The following is a 6,567-nucleotide window of genomic DNA, read 5'->3' on the forward strand; positions in this document are numbered from 1 at the left end:
CCCTCTCGTCCCTGTCCTCTACTCACTGCAGCCTCGCATTTACAAGTTGAACAGATGAAATGATAGCACAATCCGACACAGTTCCTCAGGTTAGCAATATAATAAATAGTCACTTAATCTGAGTTCAAAATATAAAAGCGCAAAAACGGCAAACAAGCAACAGTTTTAAAATGAAAGCAGAATGAATACACAATGTGGATCAGCAGGCTACAGGTCCGTCACATAAAAGATAAGAACGTTTGTAACCACCTGTAAATGTGCTCAGTAGTCGACCCGATTATGTAACAAAAGAAGTCTCTATAGAAATCAAGGATCCTGCCGACAACGCCATAACAAATGTCACGGGGTGAGTTTTTATACCAGGGGCGGCGGCTAACCCATACTGTCACATTGGCGCAGCACATTAGCCTGGAACAATAGAACCCATTTTGACCGCAGTCGCTCACGGTCCTGCTTTTCCCCCCAGGGCGGTGCAGACGCAGATGCTCGAGGGCGCGGTCTGGGACTGGAAAGCTCTGGAGGAGTTCCACGCCGTCAACTCGGACATGACGGTAGGAAAGGGGCACTCGGGACCGGGCTCGTGGGCGTCACGTGACTAACGCGCCGTGCTCCTTGTCTGATTGCAGAGTTTTCTGAAGGCTGAAAACAAAAGGGTGATGTCCTTCTGTCGACCGCGCATCCTCAGGTTTGTACGTCATCCTTTCAGCGCCGTACGAGCCTGTTGGAATAAAGAATAGGGGGGGAATATGTGCTGAATGCAGGACCAGAGCGATGCGGCACAGGTTTTTGCTCTTGGGATTAAATGAACACGCAAAAAAGGGCCCTAAATTTGCACAAATCGAGGGGTCGAAAAGGCAATGTCTTAAATTGAGGTCAGATTTAGCCCTTGTAGAAGTGAGAGGCTTGACTTAGTGTTGTCCTGCTTCAAACTATGCATATATTTTAACCTTCTAGGAAAGATTAAGATGTTTTGTTTAAACTTTTACTTCTACTAAAGCTCCAAAATATGTATAATTCTTATGGGATTAAACTATTTCTCACTTCAATCTTTGCTCGAATCTTGAAAGACTTGTCACCCCAGTAAAAAAAAGTCAGAAGGCCATAATCAAAGATCCTGTACGACTTACCATTTAAAAAAAAGCATATCCTGGCTCTTATCTTGCTTGATCAAAGTCTTGTTGTAATTTGTAGTAATGTGTAGAAATTGGCCTGGGGGATGCACATCAGTGTTTTCATCAGAACTCACTCCCCACGACGTCGCAGCAGGGGGCGCACACGCACACACACACACACACACACACACCACTGAAGTGATGGAACACTGTCACTGAAGCAATGATGTCATCTGCACACACACACAAGGCCTGGCTTTTCCCGCGGCTTTCAGCAAATTGATTTACATATCAGACTTGCGGCAGGGATGACTCTCACTGCTCTGAATAACAAGTAGTGTGTGGGGGGGGGGGGGAAGTGGTCAAAACGCACACGCCATTTATTTTTTTTCAATTTGAGCTAACTGGTTTTGCACCTGGCTTGAACAAGTGGAGCTCTAATTGTGTTTTTAACCCGCAGGCTGAAGTCTGCGGAGACGGAGCGAGCGCGCGACAACGGCGGAAAGTAGCACTCTTCAAAGATGCTGTCACCGTCGGTGTTTGTTATTCTGAAGTCATTTCCTCCAATAACTGCAGCAGCCAAACCCGGCCAACAAAGAGAATGTACACTTTATTTATTTATTTTTGCTCTTGTGAGGTCATTTGTCCTCTGCATTTGACCCATCCTTCAATGCTGCTGGACTCACCCGTCAGGAGCAGTGGACCCGACCCGGGATCTTGAGCTCGTCGTGGTCCGGGATGTTGGGGGTGGATTTGGCAGAACGGGAGAACATCCGGTGTCTGCACAGAAAGGTCCTATCCCGCCAGCGAAATGTGTTGATAAATGAGTGTCTGTCACGTCTTTCTAAAGTTGTTCCGATACCCGTATTGGCAAAAGCTCCAATACTGCACATTCTTTAGACGTCTGCGAGTATTCAGAGCAATCACTGATCCAATACCTCGCTGTTTGAGGAGCTGTAGATGTGAGCACAAGCAGCCGCCGTTTACTGCTAGTGGCTAATGCTACGGCTAATGCCCAGAGCAGCTTAAAGGAAATATATTATGTTTTATCAGCCTTTAAACATTCTCTTGAGTACATTTAGTTTGGTATTTCATGTTTTGGAACTAAAAAAAAAAGGTTCATAACAAAAGTACATTTGGATTTCTGCTGTTTACCGTGGGACTTGCTGGGTGTTGGCGCCATCCATTGGCTGTAGGGGGAATAAATAATAAATTCAATAAAATATTTTCAATGCATGTTTAAAGCTGGCCTCTCACTTCCAGGTCTCAGCAGTTGTACTGATTGTGATTATACGAGAAAATTCACAGGAGTCTGGAGATTTATGGATTCTTCTCAGAGCCACGTCGCGGATCGAGAAAACGACAGTTACCGAGGAGATTCAGTACTGAAGTGATTTTGAAACTCTGAGGACTTTCTGACCAGGATTCATCAAACTAGTGTGAATGAAGCTAAATGAAAATTTTTAATGAGGGAACAATGTTAGAAACGGGTTTAATTTTTTTTTAAATCTGCATATGTCATGCTAGAGTTCTTTAAGTACAGACTGCAGAGGCTAAAAAAACATTCTATTGACAAAAGCATTAGCATTTGGAGTGGAAGCAGAATGTTGGTCAAATCACCTTTGGAGGCAGAAAATGTAAAAGTTAAAGTACTTAAAACAATCTTTCCCCACATCAGTTTCATTCATCGTTATTTTCTGAAGTCTATTTAAAGTTGTAATACTTTTATGTTGGAGCTGTTGACGTGAACTAATGCGAGTGATCATGACGTGACGGAAGAATCAAACACTTAGAATTCACAGTAAGTTTACGTTAATGAACCGTAAATATTTCACCGAACTTCAACAGAACAGACGCCAGGCCAACCTAAACTGTTACACCCGCAAGCGGCAATGCAGGGCCTTGAAACATGTGACCACACACACTTATGAAATCGACTTGAATTATAGTCCATAGGGCTTTTAAATTGGCTCATTTATTTAGATTTGTGAAGTAATACATTTTTTTTCGAGATAATGTGAGAACACTTTGGAATGAAATTTACAGAACTGCATTGTGGGATTCAGAAGTGATTCATCTGATGTTTTATGAAATACTTTTACGGGACTATTTTGTTGAGTAGCCTTAGTTCTTTAGCCACCTAACACTAAGAATGCTATACATTTCTTTAAAAAGTATCGGCAAAACACTACTTTTTATCGCGGTTCACGCAGAAATGATCAAATCACGTTCTGATTCGTAGAAAATCTACAAGAAAACATTTTACAGAAGTTTCTCAACAAATCTTCCCATTTAAAGTCAATCCTTGTGAGATATGGAACTTTAAACTGACGACGTGGGTTTGTCTGCTTCTATTTCACTCCATACATTTGGATAGACGTTGGGCACACACTCCCGCGCTAATCCTTGTAATAATGAATCCGAGTCGCGGGGAGTGATGAAGTATCCTCCTCAGTGTATGTGCGTGTCTGGAGTCACTTTGTGTGATTGACATTCTCATTAGCTCGGTGTCAATGGGGCTAACGGGGCGCTAAAGGCTAACAGATGCTGGAGGCTAAGCACACATACTAATTACCTTCAGGTTATTGAGTGATCCCGCGAGACTTGTCCGGGAGTGCGCGCAAGAGAAGCCGCCGCACAAAATATTCATAACTGACACTGACACTACGGCAGAATAAGCCCCTTTCCTTTTGTTTATCGGTCAGTTTGCTCTCTCGACATAAAAGCTTTCATGTGGAAAAAGCATTGCCCAATTTGCATTTAAAGGTGTTTTATGACTTCATTTCATCCACTTGCATCCATAGATTTCAAAGGCTGTTTTCTCCAAATGCATTTCCTCCCTCAGAGACACAAAGATCGGCCCTTAAACACACAAACGACACACAAACGACACCAAAAGGGAATCTTGGACTGAACAAGATTTTGACGGATCGTAAAGAAGGCTTTGTGGATATTCTAAGCTTGATTTATTAGTTTTAAGTCAAGTTTTATTTCTATTTTTTATTTGTTTTTATTTTTCTATTTTCTCTATTCCCTGTTAAGAATATGTGAGGTTCTGTACATAGGAGTTTTAGAGTGTTATTAAGAGTGTTATCTGTTCCTTTCTTCTATATCTACTTGCTATCTACTTTTTTCTCTGCAGAGTCCACACTTATTTCCCAAACTGCAGGAAGGTTGGAAAAAGTTGCATTAAAATAGTAACAAGTTGACAAGGACAAATAGCCACAGAACTTGTTGTTGCTAACGCTAATCGCTGTATCAAGTTGACGTTTCCTGATTTTTAACCCAGCCCGATTTGGAGGTTTTCTCTGCAGTCTCCACACTTGAGTCGAGCACATATTTAGAGATTTGTTTGACCATATTTACTCTTGGAATATAAACCGTTTTCCTGATAAATACATGCTCAAAAACTGTGAAAATTACACATTCGAGCTGTTGATCAAAGCTGAGTAAAGTAAGTCACTTAAGCGATAGAGTGCCCCCTGCTGCTCCAATGTATAAATACACTGTCAGAGAACACGCCCAAACGCCAGAGTTAACTTCAGATCGACGTTGCGAGGCGGGTTTTGAGACAGCAGGGGGCGACGACACACTTCAAACGCCCGGAAAATACATATTTAACTATCCCAGGGACTTGCAAAGACGTTTGATATTGTAAAAGTGTTTCTTTGTTCTACTTTAAGTTGTGTTGTTTATTCATTCTATCTCTAAGAATAAACATCATTAATAGGAAAAAAAATGATGTGACTATTTAAAGTGAACACTAGTTGTAGCCACAGCAGCGGAACACAATAAGTGTGGTTTGTTCTGTGTGTCGCTGTCGCCCTCCAGTGGTGCGTCTTGGTAACGACGAGCTGTGAACACACCACAGGCGTTTCAAGAGTGAACTCATGCTTTGGGTTGAATGTGTCAGTGTGTCAAACAATCATTGACTTCATGTGAAGGCAAACTATACGTTCTGGTCCAGGATCAAGCACCAGGACACTCTTTTGTTTCCCTCTTTTGCAACAGAACAGACGTCGGGGAGTAACTGAAATAACTGACGGGTCAACTCTATGACCTCTATATCTGTACGAGCAAACTCACAAATATACTCACGAAACGCCTTTTAGAGTGGGCCAAGTCTCTAAATAAATCAATGATGAATGAAGATAAAAAGAGTGAGTTCCAGATGATAATCACAGCAGCATGTTCAGACCTTTATGTAAATACTGCAAATACTGCAAATACTGTAAATACTGTAAATACACCTGGAGCAGAAGTTCACGTCAACACCAGAAAATAAAGACATTAAAACTTGAAACTGTTCACTTTAACCTGTAAATGTTGTTGTTTTAATATATTCCCTTTGACGAAAAAGCCTGAAAATATTGTTCCCGCCGCAGACGCAGTTCTACATTTCCGTAGGCTGCAGTACTTGTAATTTAGTAACATTTTTAGTCACGTAACTTTACTTTTACTCCATTTTTTTTTAAACACACACAGCTAATTACATATGCAAACATTTTAAAGCTAGTTCTTCTTCTTGTAGTTTTCTGGCGGGCGACAGCCAACGTTTAGGTGCATTTTCTGCCACGTTTCTACATCATCTTCTTCTTCAAATCCGCTTGAACAGTTCTATCTCCCTCAAACATGTAAATAACATCTTAAACTCCCCTTCTGTAAATGTCAGTATATCATTTAAACTCTGCTTCTTCACGTTGTACCTCCTGCAGCGCAAAAGGACGTGTTCCCCCGCGTCTGGCTCTGCCCCGCACTCACATTATGCTTGTCGGGTGAGAATACAGTTTTACTCAACCCGGCGCGTCCCGACCTTAATCTGCTCGACTCCTGCACGGGCTTTTCATCCTCCAGACCTTCGTTTGTGCCTCGTACAGGTGTCTCTGCCCTTCTGCCCTTCATCGCCACTGCCGCTCTGAAACAATTTGAGCTTTGATTATAGCTTTCACCTCGAATTTACTGCGGGTCATCTCCAAAACTCTCTCCTGCTTTAGAGCCTGCTCATCAGACACTCTCATTCCCATGAACTCTGTATAAAGTGTTCAATGTTTGTGGTTTGTATTGCACCGAACCACCAGGACAAGTTCCTGAAGGACAAGTTCCTGAAGGACAAGTTCCTGAAGGACAAGTCTGTGAATTTTTGTTCATCGATAAATGGCAATAAACACCTTTCTGATTCTGATTCTGATTCTTATTCATAAACCTCCTCATGAGCAGGGACCCGCATGAATCTGCTGACGGACAAGTTGAAACAAGAGTCGATATGCTTTGTAGACTTTCGTAGACCTTCGTGGAGCTTTGTAGAGCTTCTTAGACCTTTGTAGAGCTTTGTAGAGCTTCGTAGAACTTTGTAGACCTCTGTAGAGCTTCATAGAGCTTCGTAGAACTTTGTAGACCTTCGTAGAACTTTGTAGACCTTCGTAGAGCTTTGTAGACCTCTGTAGACCTTCGTAGA

At 42.1% G+C, this 6,567-nt stretch overlaps 1 long non-coding RNA gene across 1 annotated transcript; it reads left to right on the top strand.

Annotated features, from left to right (window-relative positions):
* The first annotated feature begins 461 nt into the window (after window positions 1-461).
* Window positions 462-1,632, top strand: LOC140378152 (uncharacterized). The gene is made up of 3 exons (XR_011930150.1): window positions 462-551; window positions 627-685; window positions 1,573-1,632. It is a non-coding gene; the product is annotated as an uncharacterized lncRNA (long non-coding RNA).
* Window positions 1,633-6,567: the final 4,935 nt, after the last annotated feature.

This window comes from Eucyclogobius newberryi, unplaced genomic scaffold (genome assembly GCF_026437365.1).
Source record: "Eucyclogobius newberryi isolate DKJ021-1_F unplaced genomic scaffold, fEucNew1.0.hap1 SCAF_4, whole genome shotgun sequence".
Lineage (NCBI taxonomy): Eukaryota > Metazoa > Chordata > Actinopteri > Gobiiformes > Gobiidae > Eucyclogobius > Eucyclogobius newberryi.